Raw genomic sequence first — 22,214 nt, forward strand, 5'->3', positions numbered from 1 at the left:
ATATATATAACTGTCCATACGTGCACCTCTTTTCGGTTGACATGAACTATCAACATTTTATTGTATATTCTTGAACATGCATGACTTGGATTAATTCTAGAATACCTGTAATTTCTTATTGAGCCCGGTTAACTTGAGTCGCGTTTAATAATAAAGGTACTCATACCTATGTGGTTTGATGGATAAAAGTTAAGTGTTGTTTCAGTTCTGTTTAATTATAATGGAAAACATATAAACATACTTGTTATAGCAGACAATGCAGTGGAGAATCCAGTCAGAGATGATCCCATCGTGTTCGACATAATTGTCAGTGTGATCTGGTTCCTTCTTAGGGTGCTGACTAATGATGGTGACTAAGAAAACCGACAAGGGAATCGGTTATGGGAGAGAGGAGGTCGATGATGATGATGTTATGATTAGGTTTTCTGATTGAGTGTGTAACCTAATGACCTCTACATAATTTTCCTTATATAAGCACTCAGGAGGAAACCCTAATTAGTTAATAAGAGTAATATGGTCCATCAACAATTACCAACTAATTAAATAATAGGTTATTATATATTTTGATCTATATTATGTAAATGATTATAATGGCTATATGATTAAATATTAAACATAATATATTTAATCTTACATTCTCCCACTTAGCCGAGTAATCATTTACCATGAGTATTTGATAAGCCTGATCAGGAGTTAACACTCATTTTAGCCTTAAACAAGTACTATAGCAGAGAAATACAACCGTTGAATCATTATGCGACTCAGGACCCCCATTAATCATACTATAGCCTTAATTTAAAACCTAATCGTCATGATCAAAATACGCATAAGCCCTTTGTTTGATTTGTAACTTTATTTGTCTATATGTCATTATACCGGTTGAACATATTCTAAGAGACATACAAAATCAAACTGAGGAAATTTCATTAATCATAAAACATAAGCTAGTACAATATGCTCAAATAAGGTCTTTACTAAATCTCATATTCCGAACATGTTCTTCGTAAACCTTAGGAGGGAGACCTTTAGTCATCGGATCCGCAAGCATATCTTTAGTACTAATATATTCGATACAAAGATTATTTTCCTCAACTCGTTCACGTACGAACAAATATTTTGTATCGAGATATAAACCAGCTCCAGCCGAACTGTTACTGTTCGAGAAACTAACGGCAGCTGAATTACACTACTACAAAAATAGGTTTCCGCTATGGCCGAATTTGTAGCAAATCTGTAGCAAACACCCAGTTTGCTACGAATTTGCTACAAATTTGGTTCGTAGCTACAAGTCTCGTCGCGAATTTATTTGCTACGACTTTTAGCTACGGAAACATATTTTGCTACGGTATTAGCTACAAAAATAGGCGTCGCTATTTTAGCTATGAATTTTGCTACGGAAATGTTTGCTACGACTTTTAGCTACCGAATCATACTTTGCTACGATTTTAGCTACAAAAATAGGCATCGCTATTTTAGCTATAAATTTTGCTACGGGAATGTTTGCTACGAAATTTGGTATGAACTTTTAGCTACGCCTTTTATTTCAGATTTCAAGCTACGAAATTTTAGCTACGTTTTTTTCAACTACTTTTTAGCTATGGTTTTTGCTACATATTGGATCACATAAAACTTGCTACAAAATTTAGATGCAAACACAATTAAATTTGCTATGGATTCTGCTACTAATAAATTTTTCATATACCCGTTATTTGCAATTATACATAGAAATATATCCAAAAAATCACATAAAGGTTTACAATGACAAATAAAAACCACATGTTCTACAAATAAGATAAGAAAAATTATGAAATATAATGCCATAAAATATTACAAAATTATACAAAATATCCAAATACAAATTACTATAGTTTCCTCACTTTCTACATCCCGAATGAAGAAACCGTCACTACTCCATCCCATCTAGAACGTCACTTCGTATGCAAGCAACACAAAATACAATATGTGTACAAACAACACAGTTTTCTCTTTATCTTCATCGCAAATAGAACATCCTTCATTGCCATCTTTTCTAATCAAATGATTCAAACAAATTAGAAGTCCACCCTTCATTACCATTAACGTTTGCCTCATAAAAATTAATTAGCAATAACATAAAGCAGAGAATGAAGAAATGTGAAAGTATACCCTGTTTCCAAGCAAGATTTATGATCATTTTTGGCAGATGTTTCCCACGTTTAGTGTGTTCTCAAATGATCGATGTGTGTGTTTTGAGGTTTGAGCATTGACTGATTCTCTAACCGCACCTGATAAACTTGGAACAAATAAACTATGAGATGTAAATGCTTCACACATTAACCCAGAAAAATAACATATTGGACAAATATAACTGAATAGCAATGAGTCTGGAAAGCTATCATAACCATCTTAATCTTAAAATCATCTTGTACAAATCCATGAGAGCAAATACACGAGAGATAAAAAAAACATATTTAAATGGAATTTGAACCAAAGTGACACAGAGTCAATTTGGGCTTTAAATGAACTCATATTAATGATACTGAATATTAAATATAAAAAGAGATTAAATAAATTGAAAGGAACACGTACCGTGGAGTAGTAGTGCAGTTTGAATGGGGAATCATTTTTGGGGATGAAATTTTTAAATGGAGCCAAGCGATTGAGGTAGTTTATGGGGTGGGAATTTTCATTAGGCGGGAAAAGACGGAGGGAGTTTATGGGGGCGGGAATTTTAATTTTTTACCTTAAATGAATTATGTAAATGAATTTTTGAGTTAAATGCGATTTTAGTACTTATGGTTTGGGTCATTTTCACAGTTTAGTCTAAAGGTTTCATTTTTCACCTGTGTGTCCAAAAAGGTTTCACCGTTGCCATTTTAGTCCACTGGTTTAACTTCATCCATTTTTTCTGTTGTCGAGAAGGACAATTCGTCCATATAATATGACTAAATTGGTCTTCTCGTTAACTGAAAAAATAGATGAAGTTAACCTAGTGGACTAAAATGGCAACGGTGAAACCTTTTTGAACTCACATGTGAAAAATGAAACCTTTGGACTAAACTGTCAAAATGACCCAAACCACATGGACTAAAATGACATTTAACTCTAAATTTTATAAAAATTATATAAATAACAAGAAGAAATTGTATGGAAATGTTAATCGGGTGCAAACGAGCCGAGCCCAAACTCGACTAGGCTTAAGCTCAAACTCATTTAACTTATAAAAGCTCGGGATCAAGCTCGGCTCATTTCAAGCTTTGTTTCTAAAGCTCGAGCTGGGCTCGTGCTCTGCCCATTTATTATTTATTAATTAATTTTTATTAATTATAATTTTATTTTAGAGTAAAATCCTTTTTGAGTCCCTGTGGTTTGTGCATTTTAACTATTTGAATCGAAAAACCAAACTTGTCTTGATTTGGGTCCCTGTGGTTTGTATTTTTAACCCTTTGAATCCAGCCCTTTTAGTCCATGATTTGGATGAGGTTTGCGTTTTGGATTCAAAGGGTTAAAAATACAAACCACATGGACTCAAATCAAGACATGTTTAGTTTTTGGATTCAAATAGTTAAAATGCACAAAACACAAGGACTTAAAAAAGGACTTTACTCTTTATTTTATATATAATTTAGTTATTTTTTATATAATTTAATAAATAGTAATTATTATTATTTAAATATGTATTCAATATACTAATTAAAAAATGTATAAACAGTAGGCTCACGAGCTGGCTTGAGTTTGATAAGCAAAGCTTGGGCTCATGCTCGTATACTAAAGGAGTTCGTTATTAGGCTTGGGATCATGCTCGTTTAAGCTCGGCAAGTTGGAGATTTTTTTGAGTCGAGCTCGAGTAGCTCGCGAGTAGCTTGGCTCGTTTGCACTTAGTTCTTATAAACAATAAATACTTAGTAACAAATATATATATATATATTATTTAATATACAAAATTTATTTAGCTATATTAAAAAAGTATTTTTTTTTTATATGTAATTACTCATTTGTAGATTATTTTGAGTTTTATTGGGTCATACACGTCTTAAAATTCTATATTGAGTTTTAACCATAACGGTAATTCTAAACAGGACATTATCGCCTTTAATACGTCATGCTATACCTTAATTGGTTGATATTTAATTGGCTCATATGATATCTTGAAGGTAACTAGTCATGTTAATGAATTACGATGTAATAATTGTTTTGATTAAAAATTAACTAAGCAATTTAGTGATCAAATTTGTTAAGTGAGTTCCTAGTCTTTGAATTACAAATGAAAGTGTTGTGAAAATCGTTTTTGATCTCATAAAAGATAATGCCTAGGTAGTATTTGATATACATGAATGACAAATGGAATGGAACGGAACGGACTATACGTGGGAATGAAAAAACATGTGTTTGGTTGGTTAAGGTAATGGAATAACCCACTACATAAGGCATTCCATTCCCTCAAATTACTTCCATCCACCACACCTGTTTTTTTTTCCCATTCCATTCCCTCTTACCCTTCTTCATCAACATCCCGCCCACCACCCACTGTCGTTGCCAACACCCACCACCGCCACCCCGTGTCGCCGCCCGACCATCCCCGCCGTCATCCTCCGCCACCAGCCACCGACGCCAACACTGACCACCGTCAGCACCCGCCCCCGACAACCGCCACCATGCATCGCCTCCACCAGCCACCGCCTCCCATCGCCTTCATCACCCTCCGCCACCGAACACTGGCGCCACCACCAACCACCCACCACTACCACTTGCGACCTCAACCACCCCCGACCACCACTACCGACCACCGCTACCAACTACTGCCGCTACCAACCGCCGCCAACCACCACCGCAATGTAGCACGAATCAAAATAGAATAACCTACCGAGGGAGGGTCAAATGATTTGCCAGATGTCAGGAACATATGATTCCAACACAATGAATATAGCTAAATTGCAAAGATCACCAAGAATGAGCTTAGTATTGAACGAGGGTTGAATATGGTAAGGAAACGAGTGAAATTAAGGCACTATTTATAGCCAGGGATTCGACTAGGTGACTAGACACGTGCCTGTAGGTCGAATAAGGGTGGCAAAGACAGTAGAGAGGTGCCAGTGGTGGTGGTAGCGACGGTGGTGGCGACCACCGTATTGCAAAGCCAGCAGTAGCCTCTTACAGACCGTAAGAGGTCTACAAGTTCTTTGTTATGATCCATGAAGACTGTTAACAATTTCCGCCCATTACATAATATTTACGAACTTAAAAGAAAACCATGCATTGATTTACGGTTCGCGATAGAAAAAACTTCAGAATGACCATATCAGTCCTTCAACTTTTCATCTTTGATCAACTGACAACTTTAAGCCCCAGCTTCAATCCAGTTATCATGTGGAAAGCACAAGGATACGTGTCGTCGTTAGGGTTGGTCAATACGAGTGTTACATAGGTAATAATTACCTATATTTTCAATGTTTTGTATGACCAACCAGTTTGGTGTGTGTGTGTCTTTGTGTGTATATATATATATATATATATATATATATTGAACAAGTTTCTTATGATGCGCCATAGTACGTCATAAGCATCATAATGCACATTGATGAGTCATGATGTTTTGACCACGAAAAACTGCGATTAATCAGTTTGTTTGCCATTGACCATGTTTTATCTAATGTGTCATATTATTCCACAAAGTACGATGACAAATCATAATGGGTAATACGCACCCATCTTTTACATTAAAGCCTATACTTATTTTGATTTACAATGATCGACAATTATTTGATATCTTTTGTCATTTTATTCTATGGATTTTCTTTTGGGTTTGAATGTATTATTTATTTGGTTAGTTTTGCTACCAATATTATTAATTAGTTTTGAAATATTTTTTTTCTTGTTTTCGCAACGTATTTTGCTACCAATGTTGCTATCCATATTAGTAAATTATTTTTTGAATAGTTTTGTTTGTTGTCTTGCAACGAATTTTGCTATGGATGTTACAACATATGCTATGTTAGTTTTTAAGTATTTTTTTTTTATATTTCGCTACCAATTTTGCTACGAACTTTACTACCAATTTTGCTACGAACTTTACTACCGGTTTTTTAACTTCTTTTAGTTAATTTTTAAATTTTTATTTTCATGATTTAGCTATGGAATTTGCTACCAATATAACTAAGTTTTTTTTATTATAGTTATTTTCACAATTATGCTACGGATTTTATATTACTTTTTTAGTTAATTTCCAAATACTTATTTCATGGTTTTGCTACGGATTTTGCTATCGATTCTGCTACGTTATATTTTTTATATTTATTTCCTCAATTTTGCTATGAATTTGATGCAGATTTTGCTACGGATTTCATTTGCGACGGAATTCCGTAGCAAAATTGTAGCGAAATGCGTCCGTAGCTAGTGCGTAGCTAACTCGTAGCAAAAATTACGACCGATTTTTCCCGTAGCAAAATTTCATAGCAAATGCCTCTTTTTGTAGTAGTGTTATCACAGTAAAGCTTCAATGGTCTAGAAATGGAATTAACAATTCTGAGTCCAGTGATCAGATTTCTAAGCAACATTCCATGACAGGTTGCGTTATAAACAGCAATGTACTCTGCCATCATTGTGGAAGTTGTGGTCAACTGTTGTTTATGAGTCTTCCATGAGATTGGGCCGCCTGCTAACATAAAGATATAGCCCGAAGTGGATTTCTTGTCATCTTTGCATTTGGCAAAGTCAGAATCAGAATAGCCCACCACTTCTAAATGATCACTTCTTCTATAAGTCAGTTTATAGTCTTTCGTCCCTTGCAGATATCGAAGTACCTTCTTAGCTGTTTTCCAGTGATCTAGGCCAGGATTAGTCTGATAACGGCCTAGCATTCCAACAATATAAGTGATATCTGGGCGAGTACAGACTTGAGCATACATCAAGCTTCCGACTACTGACGCGTAAGGTATCTGGCTCATTTGCTCCTTATCAACCTCTGTTGTCGGACACTGGAATGAACCGAAAACATCTCCTTTAACTACTGGAGCGATGGAGGGTTTGCACTGTTGCATGTTATACCGTGTAAGGACACGATTGATGTGTGTAAAATGCAACATATAAATCACATCAATTAAGGCATAAAACTAACCCTTTTTAAGTACTAATGTTGGAAAAAGAGTGTTTTTGTCTTTCTTTTGTATTTTCAGGATGAAATGAGCTCAAAATCACAAAAGAAGCAAAAAGACAACTAATTCTAGCATAAATACAAGAAAAGGAATGAAAGTAGACTGCCCGGACCCTCAACGGCACCCCCCAAGGCAAAGAAGAGAAAACAGAAGACTGAACACGCCCCGTGTCCAGCGAACACGGGGCTGTGCCCAAGAAGCAGCAGAAAAGACAAACTAGTAGAAGCTTCCATTGCCCACCACGGGGCCGTGTCCAGCGGGCACGGGGGCGTGGTGAAAGTACAGCAGGCGCATTAATTGTAATTGCGAATTACAATTAATGAAGAGAGAGAGTGTCAGACGGGCACGGGGGCGTGTCCAGCGGACACGGGGCCGTGCCCAGCCTTCTGTTCAGCCTATAAATAGGGGTGCTTGGTTTCATTCCATCTCATCCCTTGGCACACCACCTCTCTCACACTTCATCCACCACCCACCACCACCATAACACCATCATCCACCACCATCATCCATTGTCCATCGTAGAGTGTGTGAGTCGTCTCGGGATCCAAGATTGATCGTAAGAGTTCTTGACAATCAAGGCCATGTTTGCCTAAGTCTCTTACATCACTTGGTGAAGACAAGTGTTTAGTATAATACTTTTTATTTTTAATCTTTTGCACTTTTTATTTGGTTTTGTATTAATGACTTTAATAACTAGTTACTTATGTTGAAGGTGATCTTTCCTTATCGTTTGTCCGTGGTGTCTTGGCGTTATTTTACTGTCTATATAAAATAAAAGATTTTCACCATTCATATCTCCACGGTCTATATGGAGGTATGTTGGCTACCTGGTCGGGGGTTAAGGGAACGGTTTGGTAAGGGTCTTGCCCTTGTTCAGCGTTTAGAGGTCCTGCTTGGGACCTGGGTCAATTTTAGTAGGATCTCCTTCAATGCCCATAGGTATTGGATGGCGGGGATCCAAACTCTTTGACCCCCTCATAAGTTAACTACTATTAATACTATAATCCGGCTATTTAGGACTGTATCCCTGCTGACTCAGACTACTTAGCCGAGGGTAACGTCACCGCCGAAAGCGGGGCCTACCACAATTTGCATTAATAACTTAATTCATTATCTTTCAATAATCCGACCCTTTAGGATTGTATCCTTGCTGACTCAAACTACTGGGTTGAGGGTAACGTCGCCTTCAAAAGAGGGGCCTACTACAATAACTAAGATAATCTCTTAAACAAGTGCAAAAGTGCGAAAATAATCAAAGGTTATACTAACACACGTGTCGGATCCAAGTGATTCATCTTGTCTATCTGTTTTTATTTTATTTTATTTTTCAGCATTTAGTTAGTTTTTACTTTTCTTAGTTTAAAACATTTTTTCTCACTTTTTGATTTGATTAGACGTTGAGGATAAACCGGTATTAAAAGCTCTTGTGTCCTTGGACGACCTCGGTATCTTACCAACACTATACTACGTCCACGATGGGTGCACTTGCCCATATGTGTGTTTAGTGTTAGTAAATATCGTGTTTTATAAATTTAAAACTTGGCTAAAAGTGTAAAAAGGGGCTTAAATGTACATCTAAAATATAACACACTTCACGCACATCAAGTTTTTGGCGCCGCTGCCGGGGACACAAGGAATTTAAGAAAGTTAGGAATCAACGGCCTAATCATTAGTGTTGGGATGACCTTTTGTAAAAACCCACGTAGCTTTGAAAAATTGGAAGTACAACAATCTATCTATTCAATTAGGGGCATTTAAAAAGAGTGTCGATCTTGAGCGTTCAATGAAATATCCATTCGGCAATAATGACCCCCTAATTGAATTTCTTTATTGTAAGAGAACTTGATCAACGATAGATGCGAATCTCAATTACCACCAAAGTCTATCACACATGCTCTAAGCATATCCTCTAGTGTTTGTATTGTCCTCTCGGATTGTCCATCCATTTGGGGATGATAAGCAGTGCTCAGATGTAGTTGGGTTATTTTTTTTCTTTAAATTTTAGGATTTTTCGTAGATTTTCAGCTTCTGCAGAGCTCACCACGGGGCCGTGCCTGCTGAACACGCCCCCGTGCTCAATCATTGGAACTGGCAATCCTGTTTTAAGTCAGACAGTAAGCTGAACACGGGGCCGTGTCCACTCAACACGCCCCCGTGCCCAAGATTCTCTTACTGAAAACAGAACCGTTAGATCCCGGCGGTTGGTAATTTCTGACACAAACATGAGTGATAGTAATTCTTTTTACTTTCGGCACTCTTATGGTATGTGGTGTCGATTATGTGGAGGCGAACATGAGGAACTAAAATGTTATTTTCTCAATTATAGGCCCCACTATATAGACCCACCGATTCCTTGTAACCTTAAGAGGGGCGAAAGTAAAAATAAGCACTATCTCTCCCTCGAATGCGCCCAGCCAGATATTCTAGGAGAAATGCTCCTTGACGAGTTATTTCAACTAGAAGAGCTAATTCTCAATTGGTCAAAAGAACTTAGGAAGGATTTTTTAGATCCATCCCAAGATGATGACCATGAGGAAATGTTGGAACCGCATTCCGACAACCTCGTTGCTCCCGAAAATACCTTCATACCTAGAAAAGACTTGGACGATAGTCGTCCCTGTGTCGATTGTGCCGTGAAGGACTCCCCATCGACTTCGTTCGATGCATACATAGACCTGAGCGATTCGGCATACACCTTCTTTAACGAGAGCCCGGAAAAGGGTTGGACTTGTCCACCTAGAATGAAAATAGGAATTACCCTCACCGATAACCTCTTGCGTTCTCGCCTTAGTATAGGACAATTAAGGTATCTTAGGCACTTTGGGGTTGTTCCAACAAACCAAGAACCACCCGATATAAATAAACTCCTTAGTAGCAACAAACTCCATGAAACAGCCTACCGACACGGGGCCGTGCCCGGTCAACACGCCCCCGTGTTCACTCAGAAGATTCTCTGCTGATTTTGTCAGAATACGGACAAAATGTGTCAGGATTTTCTCTGCACACGGGGCCGTGTCTAGCGAACACGGGGCCGTGTCCAGTGTGCTGTCGTTTTCTTTAAATGCAGCCTGATTCCTGCTCATTTTTGACCACTTCACTAAGCAGAGATTCCTGGGATCTTCACATATACCATCCTAGAAAATGGCCAGCAGAAATAGCGGATCATCCTCGAGAAATAACCGAAATGGAAGAAGGTCGTCCACGGCAGAAGATTCCCTAGTAAACTACGTTTACGCTTTGAGGGAAGCCATAGACGAAATGACGGGAGTGGAGGAAGCATTAGTGGACCGTATTAATCATCTGACGGTAGGGTTGGAGAGCTGTCTACGAGAAGTAAACCTCCTGCACCAGAGGTTAAACCTTCTCGCTTCCCCACCTTTGGTTCCAGTAATAACCCAAAGAGCGTGGAATGTAGTACCCGAGGTCATCATTCCGGCCGAATGGCACACCATGCACCAAATGCCTCAACCAAGGGTGGTGCAAGGAGTCCCGGTGAGGGTTCCTCCTCAAGACACCGAAGAGAATGAAGCTACCTTCTACCTCCCAAGGGAGATAGAAGAATGGCTTTGAACAACAACCGAGGAGCCGTCGGCTAGAGAGTGTTACTACATCGGGAAGCTATTCCCGAAATTTTCCTAAATAAGTAGAACCCTTATGATAACCTCATGTATCCCCTAGTTATTTGGCTAACTTTATGTAATGTCTCTCTATGTTTGCAACGATATGATGGTTTTTAAGATTGATGGGTGTTTAATGAATAAAACACACTCATGGTGGTAATGGATGAAAAGGGGAACGAGAAAAATGGACCCATGCACGAAAAACAGAGCAACCCGACACAAATCTCCATCACAGAAGGCTCAACACGGGCCGTGCCCAACCAACACGACCCCGTTAATGAGCCACCTGCAGAAAAACACCCAGTTCAGGTAACTGGACACGGGCCGTGTTCAGCGGACACGCCCCCGTGTCCAGGCTTCTGTTTTAATTCTTTAATTTTTGTTACTGGCACCTGACCACGGGGCCGTGCCCGGTCACCACGGGGCCGTGTCCAGGATGCCAGTAACATAAATCTTTGTTTTTTAACCTACTTTTACACATTCTAATCAACCAAAAACCTTATTTTTGGACACATTGAGGACAATGTGTAATTTAAGTGTGGGGGGGGGGGGATGCTAAAACCTTGAATTTTGCAAATCCTAAATACAAGCCTTACACAAAACTCTATTGGAACCGCTACACACCCCAAATTTTTTCAAAAACTTTTTCATTTTTTTATCATTTACTTGTCTTAAGTTTAATTTGGGAATAACAAATTCTAAAAAGGTTATATTTTTACAAATTTACAACCGATAGCGTCGTGATAACAAAGAACCAACATAAGAAAATTACGAAACGGCATAACAAGTCTAGTTAAAAATTCGATTATATATACTTGATCACATTAAAAACCCATTCCCACAAAAGTGAGTTTTGAGCCTTTATTGAGCATAAAAAAATACATATTTAGACTAAATGCTCATTTTTCGTTTCTTGTGTGAATAGCCGCTTGGTTCTTACAACTCTAGAACTTGCCACGACGATACATTCCCGGTCCTTACCAACTTAAACCTAAGTAAGTAAGTGATGGAGGCATTAGGACTAACCATATTTTTCTTTCTAAACCATTATTTTTCATTTTTTTTACCACCTACCCAAAATCCCCCTAGATAGCCCCTTTGAGCCTAAACCTTTCATTTCATTACCCCAAAACTCTTTTTACCCACCAAAAAACCCTTTTTTTATTTTTCACCCTTTATTTTAGTAACAAGCTCGGTTTTTCGTAAACTCGCCTTTTATGTGATGAAAAAAAAAACAATGATGAAGTCAAAAACAAACAAAAGCTATATAAAAGCTTGTTTGGAGAAATACTTCAAAATAAAAAAGTCACTAAAAACAAGGTATGTCACGGAAACCGACGCTTTTTACGATTTTCGCCCTTTTTTTTCTAACTAACCCAACCGACCACCTTTAACCCAAGCCTAACCCTTCACCCCAAAAGTCCTCTTGATATTTACAAAGGTAAAAAGTTAAAAAGGAGGAGGATTGATTGCTTGGCAAGCCCATGGAAGGCGTAAGTTCCATGCCGCTCACGAGTGATTCACTAAAAAATCCACACCTTCGGCCGAGTGTTAAGTGATCTCCCGCGAGGTATGTGAACTTGTATATAAATGGAATTTTAATAAGGCATGCTATGCCCGAATAAGTAATTTATCTTATGAAACGTTCAAAATAAATCATAACGAATAGGATTGTAAATAAATAAAAATAAAACCTACAAGGACCTTGGATTCCCGACACTCTAGGACAAGCTAAAAACTTTCTCTTCTACCTATTCCATTTGGGAGTGTAAGCCACATTTAAAGAGTTTTGCTTGAGGACAAGCAAAAGTTCAAGTGTGGGGGTATTTGATGTGTGTAAAATGCAACATATAAATCACATCAATTAAGGCATAAAACTAACCCTTTTTAAGTACTAATGTTGGAAAAAGAGTGTTTTTGTCTTTCTTTTGTATTTTCAGGATGAAATGAGCTCAAAATCACAAAAGAAGCAAAAAGACAACTAATTCTAGCATAAATACAAGAAAAGGAATGAAAGTAGACTGCCCGGACCCTCAACGGCACCCCCCAAGGCAAAGAAGAGAAAACAGAAGACTGAACACGCCCCGTGTCCAGCGAACACGGGGCCGTGCCCAAGAAGCAGCAGAAAAGACAAACTAGTAGAAGCTTCCATTGCCCACCACGGGGCCGTGTCCAGCGGGCACGGGGGCGTGGTGAAAGTACAGCAGGCGCATTAATTGTAATTGCGAATTACAATTAATGACGAGAGAGAGTGTCAGACGGGCACGGGGGCGTGTCCAGCGGACACGGGGCCGTGCCCAGCCTTCTGTTCAGCCTATAAATAGGGGTGCTTGGTTTCATTCCATCTCATCCCTTGGCACACCACCTCTCTCACACTTCATCCACCACCCACCACCACCATCATCCATTGTCCATCGTAGAGTGTGTGAGTCGTCTCGGGATCCAAGATTGATCGTAAGAGTTCTTGACAATCAAGGCCATGTTTGCCTAAGTCTCTTACATCACTTGGTGAAGACAAGTGTTTAGTATAATACTTTTTATTTTTAATCTTTTGCACTTTTTATTTGGTTTTGTATTAATGACTTTAATAACTAGTTACTTATGTTGAAGGTGATCTTTCCTTATCGTTTGTCCGTGGTGTCTTGGCATTATTTTACTGTCTATATAAAATAAAAGATTTTCACCATTCATATCTCCACGGTCTATATGGAGGTATGTTGCCTACCTGGTCGGGGGTTAAGGGAACGGTTTGGTAAGGGTCTTGCCCTTGTTCAGCGTTTAGAGGTCCTGCTTGGGACCTGGGTCAATTTTAGTAGGATCTCCTTCAATGCCCATAGGTATTGGATGGCGGGGATCCAAACTCTTTGACCCCCTCATAAGTTAACTACTATTAATACTATAACCCGGCTATTTAGGACTGTATCCCTGCTGACTCAGACTACTTAGCCGAGGGTAACGTCACCGCCGAAAGCGGGGCCTACCACAATTTGCATTAATAACTTAATTCATTATCTTTCAATAATCCGACCCTTTAGGATTGTATCCTTGCTGACTCAAACTACTGGGTTGAGGGTAACGTCGCCTTCAAAAGAGGGGCCTACTACAATAACTAAGATAATCTCTTAAACAAGTGCAAAAGTGCGAAAATAATCAAAGGTTATACTAACACACGTGTCGGATCCAAGTGATTCATCTTGTCTATCTGTTTTTATTTTATTTTATTTTTCAGTATTTAGTTAGTTTTTACTTTTCTTAGTTTAAAACATTTTTTCTCACTTTTTGATTTGATTAGACGTTGAGGATAAACCGGTATTAAAAGCTCTTGTGTCCTTGGACGACCTCGGTATCTTACCAACACTATACTACGTCCACGATGGGTGCACTTGCCCATATGTGTGTTTAGTGTTAGTAAATATCGTGTTTTATAAATTTAAAACTTGGCTAAAAGTGTAAAAAGGGGCTTAAATGTACATCTAAAATATAACACACTTTACGCACATCAACGATCTATGTAAGCCTTCTGGGATAATCCTAAGATCCCCTTGTGTCTTTCTCGGTGGATTACGATGCCAATGACGTAAGAAGCATCTCCGAGTTCCTTCATGTTGAAGTTATGCGAGAGTAACCGCTTCGACTCATGCAACATGTCTAAACTATTACTTGCCAATAGAATATCATCTACGTAAAGGACAAGTATAGTAAAGTTGCTCCCACTCATCTTGAGGTAGGTGCATTGATCCACTTGATTCTTCATAAAACCTTGTTTCTTCATGACTTCATCAAACTTGAGGTACCATTGACGTGATGCTTGTTTTAACCCGTAAATGGATTTCTTCAACTTACAGACTAGATGCTCCTGACCTTCAGGTTTAAAGCCTTCAGGTTGTTTCATGTAAACATCTTCGTCCAAGTCTCCGTTAAGGAAAGCGGTCTTAACGTCCATCTGATGTAACTCTAAATCGAAATGAGCTACTAGGGCCATGACGATCCTTAATGAATCTTTACGAGAGACAGGTGAAAACGTCTCTTGATAATCAATTCCCTCTTTCTGAGTGTAGCCCTTTGCAACCAATCTCGCTTTGTAGCGTTCAACGTTCCCATTCGGATCCAGTTTTGTTTTGAACACCCATTTACATCATACTGGTTTGACACCGTTGGGTAATTCTACCAAATCCCAAACGTCATTTTTCTTCATGGATTCAAGCTCATCAATCATTGCTTTATTCCATTCAGAAGACTGATCACTGCTTATGGCTTCATTATAAGAGATAGGATCATTGAGCTTTCCGGGATCCATTTCAGTCAGATAGGTAACATAATCATCCCAATTACTAGGCCTTCTTTGCCTAGATGACCTTCTGAGTGGATTATCGGGTTCAGCATTGTCTTGGTTTTGAGCATTTGATGTGCCTTCGTCATGAGGTATAATGGGTTCTGATTGTGGAGGTAAATTTGGAGTTGGTGCAGTAGCTTCAGGTACAATAGTTGCATTGGGTACAAGAGGAGTAATCGGAGTAATGGTAAGCGACGAGTCTCTCCCCCCCGCGTCTTGTACTTTTTGCAATTCTTCATAAGGGTTGGTACTGCTCCCACTGACCTTGAAATCCTCCAGGAACGCAGCACGCTTGGTTTCAACAATACGGGTGACATGAGAAGGACAATAGAAATGATAACCCTTAAAATTATCAGGATACCCGATAAAGAAACAGGTAACTGTTTTAGGGTCAAGTTTCCTTAGGAAAGGATTATAAAGTTTTGCTTCAGCAATGCAGCCCCATACTTTCATATATTTAAGACTCGGTTTCCTTCCTGTCCAAAGTTCATAAGGAGTTTTAGGGACAGACTTAGAAGGAACTCTATTGAGTATATGAACAACTGCTTTTAACGCTTCAGTCCAGAGGAATAATGGTAAATTAGTGTTAGCTAACATACTACGCACCATGTTCATAAGGGTACGGTTTCTTCTTTCAGCGACACCGTTCTGCTGAGGTGTACCAGGCATGGTGTATTGGTTCACAATCCCCTGGCCCTTACAAAACTCATAAAATGGACCAGGAGCTTGTCCCACATCAGTATGTTTTCCATAATATTCACCGCCTCTATCTAATCTCACAATTTTAATCTGACGATCTTATTGCTTTTCAACTTCAGCCTTATAATCTTTAAAAGTTGTTAGAGATTCAGATTTCTCTTTAATAAGATACAAGTACATGTAACGAGAATAATCATCAATGAAAGTGATAAATGAAGTATGTCCTGTTATGCCAGCGATTTGGTAGGGACCACTAATGTCAGTATGAATGAGTTCTAATAAATTAGAGCTTCTAGTGGCACCTTTCTTATTCGCTAATGTCATTTTACCTTTAAGACATTTGACACATGTTCCAAAATCAGAGAAATCGAGAGAAGGTAAGACTTCATCCTTTACAAGACGATTTAATCGTTCTTTTGAGATGTGGCCTAAACGCTGATGCCACAACATAGATGAAGTCTCTAAGTCTCGTTTCTCTTTCATCTTTGTGAGTGATTCATTAATGTTATATGACAACAAAGATTTGGAAAAGCCATCATCTAGTTCTAATCTATAGAGACCACCATCCAGAACACCAGTACCATAAAGAACAGAATCATAGAGGATAGAGAGTTTGCGATGACCATGGGAAACAATAAAACCATCCATGTCTAACTTTGGTCCTGATACAAGGTTCCGCGTTACCTCAGGAACATATAAGGTATCATAAAGTTTAATACATAAACCAGTTTTCATAACTAGTTGTAATGTTCCAATGGCCTTCACTTCTAATTCTCGATCATCCCCAACCTTAAGCGTTCTTTGGTTTCTTTCTAGCTTGCGGATTGAAAGGAATCCCTGAGTTGAATTGGTAACATGAACCATAGAACCAGAATCAAACCACCAAGAATTAGCAGGAACACTTAAATTATAGGACTCAAGTATCGTAAAATAATCGTTACCTTTCTTAGCCAGCCACTCCTTAAAGTCAGGGCATTCCTTCTGCATATGTCCTGTCATTTTACAGAACTTGCAGCGGATTCTGCTTAAGGAGTTCTTAGAGCTGGAGGGTGCACTTGTGTTAGGATTAGGCCTTTGGACTTTTGAAGCATCCTTCCTCTGATGATTGTTCTTCCGCTTCTTAGAGTTGGAGGTAGTGAAGTTAGCAACATCAGTAGTGCGATCCATCCTCATACGCTCTTCCTCCTGTACGCACATAGCGACCAACTCACTCATCGTCCATTTGTCCTTCTGAGTGTTGTAATTGATCTTGAATGCTTCAAAAGATGAAGGAAGCGAAGTGATGATAAAATGAACAAGGAAACCATCACTGATCTCCATTTCCAGCCCCTTCAGCTTATTGGCCATGTCATTCATCATCATGATGTGCTCGCGAATGCCGCTCCTCCCATCATACTTAGTTGTCACCAACTTGAGGATAAGGGTACTAGCGTGTGCTTTAGACGTCCCTTTGAATTGCGCCTCCACAGAAGCCAAGTAGGTTGTAGCATCTTCAGAATCAGGAATAGCCCCTCTGATTGCATTACTGATGGACTGCTTCATGAACATGAGAGAGATGCGGTTACACCTAGTCCATTTTTCATGAACTATCTGCTCAGCAGCAGTACTTTGAGTGGTAAGATCCGCTGGCTTATTCTCCCTTAGACCATAATCAAAGTCCAGCAATCCAAGTGTGAGCATAAGGGCATCCTTCCATGCAACAAAGTTATCACCAGTCAAAGGTGGAATCCCCTGATTTGGTGCTGATAGTGGAAATAAGATGAGCAAGTTATGATACTAAGAAAGAAGTTCAATGTGATCTAAGGGCATGTTAAACTAAGGTAGGCATAAATAATGACCATTTTACATTATGAAGCTGTGATATTGTCTATTACTAGCATCAAAATTGTCACACCCCGACCACGTAGAACATACAAAACGTGGCGGAAACGTCGGGGAGTGTTGTAACAGAATCAATTGTTTCAAATCCATGGCGAATGAAGTTTCGTTTTATAAATCAAACATGAAGGTTTACATTGTCTAAACAAGAATCAAAGTGTACATAACATAAATTAACTAGTTCTTGTCTCGTTTTAAGTCACTAAGGCACAGGTCCGCCTAAGTGTGTCTTGACAAGTCCTATGCTTCATCTCCTGAAAACACATGTGAAAATAGGTACGTCAGCATAAAAATGCCTGTGAGATACATTGGTTTTGTGAAAGCGAAATTCATGACTTGAGTTTGAGAAAATGTTTAGTCATGAACCTCGTATTTTGCTTTGTCTTGTAAATCATTTGAAAAACGGTAAGATCAAATGATATGTATAAATAAGAGAACAATGCATGGTTAACTGAATAACCATGTAAAAAGAGTTTGTATAAGATTTGTTGTTTGTAAATCAATGTCTTGTGAAAAGCGTGTTATTTGTATAAAATGTTCTATGTTTCAAATTGAAATGATTCAAATAACGCTACGATATGTAATACCATACAAACACTTATATATAGGAAGTACCAGCGGCGTATCCACCATGCTTGTATCATATTACACATGCCTCGTTACTTAAATCACTTACTCAAACCAAACCATCAAGATGAAATGTTTAACAACGGTAGAAATGTTCATGTATAGTCAAATGTCTATTGTCAAATGTAATCCATGTCAACGGATACAACTGGTTTACACGGTTCAATGGTTACAGACGGTTCATGAAATTGAAGGGTTAAGACGGTTCACATAGTCAAATGGTTACAACGGTTCAAAATGTAGTGTAATGTGTTCATATGCTGGATGAGCCTATGCAACAGTAATGCAATGTGCAACAATGTACTAAGTATGCACACAATGGGCATACATAGCATGTAATGTAAAACAATGTACTAAGTACGCACACAATGGGCATACATAGCATGTGATGTAAAACGATGTACTAAGTACGCACACAATGGGCATACATAGCATGAAAATGTAATGTAAAGTGTTGTGCTAAGTATGCACACGATGGACATACATAGCATAAACACAATGAAATCATGTACTATTGAACTTAGCAAGTATATGATGTGAAAACAGGAAAGCATGAAAGTAACAGATAGGCACATGTGTTTCACCCCAAAACAGTTTAGAAAACAGTAAAAGAGGGGTTCAATGTACTCACCTGAGATTGCTTTGGAGTTCTTGTATAATAACCAGATAATGCTAAAGATCACGGGATATCAAACGGCACCTAATAGGTAGCTATGTTAATATACCGGACCAAATCGGAAGGATCGGACAGTACGCGGGTTCGAAAACCAAGCGAGTATGGAGACTCGTGTAATATGGTTTAACAAAGCCTACATACTAAAATTAAACTTAACCTAAGTGCTTACGGTCCATCACGACCCGTTTAGGTAGCTTATGCTACCTTACGCGTCGTTCGCGTAGAACGCGTCTGGAACGCCTAACATCGTGACCACAAGGTATAACCTCGGAAGGTTATAGCTATGGTCACCTAATGTGTTTGGTCAGGTCCTAATGACCGACCAAATGGGTCGGGTTCGAAAGTATAAGCGATGGTTTAGATCGCTTACCTTACGACCCTATATAAGCACTAAACTAAAAGTGACGAGCTAAGCATGTTAGAACATGCTTAACTAAGTTTGAAAACAGGTTTGACATCAAAACAAACGGCTTTGATGCTCACGAGTAGTTTGGTTACAAAATATGCAAGAATGCACATTCTGGCCGAAACTACGACTCGTCACTGAGCCTAGATAACGGGGTAATCAGTAGGTATGGTCACTACGGACCATAACCATCGTGATCACGCTCACGTTATGAAGTTCCATGAACTTCGCATCGACCATAAGCTGGTCAAATGCAGAAAGTCAACAAAACGTTGACTTTCGGACTCGAAAAGCGAATAAAAGAGCGAAAGAAGACTTACGGAGGGTCCCCGAGTGCTAATCTAGATCAAATAGCTCAGGTATGAAACAATGGTTTCAACTTAGAGCTTCAAGATCAGATTGTTGTGATTTTTACACTAAGGGGGGGGGGTATTTATAGGAAAAGTGGAACCGTTAGGATCGTTTTATCGAATATCGTGCCTTGATCTCGTGCGTACATGTGTCCAGGGGTTAAATTCACTGAACTTGGCTCTTGGCCCTTCATTGGGTGAAAAGGCATTGCCTCTTGATCGAACGAAAGGCCAGATTCTGCATTTAATGCAAAATCTATCTGTCAGACATCCTCCCGCGGCCCGCATCAGGATATGCAAAAACTCAGGCGGGCCGCCTGAGCCCGTCTGATCTGCACATACTTTGAAAAATGACAGTTTTGGTCCCCGTTGCGTGTTTAAGCCATTTCCGACACTTCTAAGGCCCGTAAAGCCAACTTTAAGGCCCTAAAATGATGCCTAAACATTGTGGACATGAAACATGCTCAAAAATGTGTCGGATGTTGGTTCGTTTGGCCGTACGATCGCGGTGTTCGCTTAATTACGACGGAATGCGCATAAGTGTGAAAGACGATCCAAATGACGCGACGAATGGATTTTTCTCATGCCAAACACTAAGGCATAATATAAGGATGCTTACATAAATTTTTGGATGTCCGGATGTATTCAGAACGTAAGTTATGCGCGAAAGTGCAAACTTGTGCACTTTTTGACACTTTTAGTCCCTGAATGACCCAGAAGTTTATTTTAGCATACCAAACCCCTTAAAGCCTATTCCTAAGCCATGTAAAGGATATTTATGGTATGTTTAACTTATGGACATGTTCCGGAATGTTCGTCATAGTTCAGATTGGCATACTTTCGCAGTTTGTCAAGTTTAGTCCCTGTAAGCGAATTAACTTGTTTTTGCTATACCAAAGCCTTCAAAACTTATTTCTAAGTTATGGAAAGGTTATTTAAGGTACGTTGAGTGTATGTTGATGTTCCGGAGTATTTGTCGCAATAAACTGAGTACGTTTACGCACCAGTTTGCGTATAATGCTCCAGAAAGCGATGTAGAGTTTGAATTTGAACAATAATTGATATGTGCAAAACATACACATATTTATACAAGATCCCAAGTATGAAATACAATATTTCATCGGCTTGGTATTTGTTTGATGGTCGCGGTGACACAGGTGTCACAGTCTCCCCTACTTTAGGAAATTTCGTCCCGAAATTTATTCGTAGGAGTCTATTTGTGAATTTGCCAAATAACCACCAATGATATGTAAGGCAATATCTTGTCATTTCCTTAACGGTCATTCTTCAGAAACGAAAATGAACAACCGGGGTCATCTTCAACGGTTGCTTCATCAGAATTGGAAATGAAGGATTACACAACGGATATTCATTTCCTCAACGGATAATCTTCAGAAACGAAAATGAACTAACGGAGTCATCTTCAACGGTTGCTTCCTCAGAGTTGGAAATGAAGGATTACACAACGGATATTCATTTCCTCAACGGATAATCTTCAGAAACGAAAATGAACAACCGGGGTCATCTTCAACGGTTGCTTCCTCAGAGTTGGAAATGAAGTATTACACAACGGATATTCATTTCCTCAACGGATAATCTTCAGAAACGAAAATGAACTAACGAAGTCATCTTCAACGGTTGCTTCCTCAGAGTTGGAAATGAAGGATTACACAACGGATATTCATTTCCTTAACGGATAATCTTCAGAAACGAAAATGAACAACCGGGGTCATCTTCAACGGTTGCTTCCTCAGAGTTGGAAATGAAGTATTACACAACGGATATTCATTTCCTCAACGGATAATCTTCAGAAACGAAAATGAACTAACGAAGTCATCTTCAACGGTTGCTTCCTCAGAGTTGGAAATGAAGGATTACACAACGGATATTCATTTCCTCAACGGATAATCTTCAGAAACGAAAATGAACAAACGGGGTCATCTTCAACGGGTATTCTTCAGATTTGGAAATGAAGGATAAACGGATATTCATTTCCTCAACGGATAAATCTTTAGAACGAAAATGAACAAACGGGGTCATTTTCCTCGACGGGTATTCTTCAGATTTGGAAATGAAGGATAAACGGATATTCATTTCCTCAACGGATAAATCTTCAGAACGAAAATGAACAAACGGGGTCATTTTCCTCGACGGGTATTCTTCAGATTTGGAAATGAAGGATAAACGGATATTCATTTCCTCAACGGATATTCTTCAGAAGCGAAAAATGAATAGCTAGTTCATTTTTCCTCAACGGATGCTTCATCAGAATTGGAAATGAATAGGGTTATCTCTAGACACATGACAGAACTTGCTGTGATTTCTGTGCACTAAATTCCATAATTATGTATGCATCCATAATTACGTAATCCCTTGCACAGTCCGCACAGTTTGTTTTGTATTGTTTTGGGGAAGGATATCAAACTTGTGACGAGGGTGACTAGACTTCCATCGGTTCCTTTTAATTAGATCGACAGGGGATCCTCTTGGTTAGG

The 22,214-nt window shown here is 38.9% G+C and overlaps 1 long non-coding RNA gene across 1 annotated transcript; it reads right to left on the reverse strand.

Moving 5' to 3' along the window:
* Positions 1-1,793: 1,793 nt before the first annotated feature.
* LOC110915859 lies at positions 1,794-2,755 on the reverse strand. The gene is made up of 2 exons (XR_004884718.1): positions 2,146-2,755; positions 1,794-2,029 (listed from the first exon to the last, which is right to left on the reverse strand). It is a non-coding gene; the product is annotated as an uncharacterized LOC110915859 (long non-coding RNA).
* Positions 2,756-22,214: the final 19,459 nt, after the last annotated feature.

The sequence above is a fragment of the Helianthus annuus genome, chromosome 16, assembly GCF_002127325.2.
Source record: "Helianthus annuus cultivar XRQ/B chromosome 16, HanXRQr2.0-SUNRISE, whole genome shotgun sequence".
In the NCBI taxonomy this organism is placed as follows: domain Eukaryota; kingdom Viridiplantae; phylum Streptophyta; class Magnoliopsida; order Asterales; family Asteraceae; genus Helianthus; species Helianthus annuus.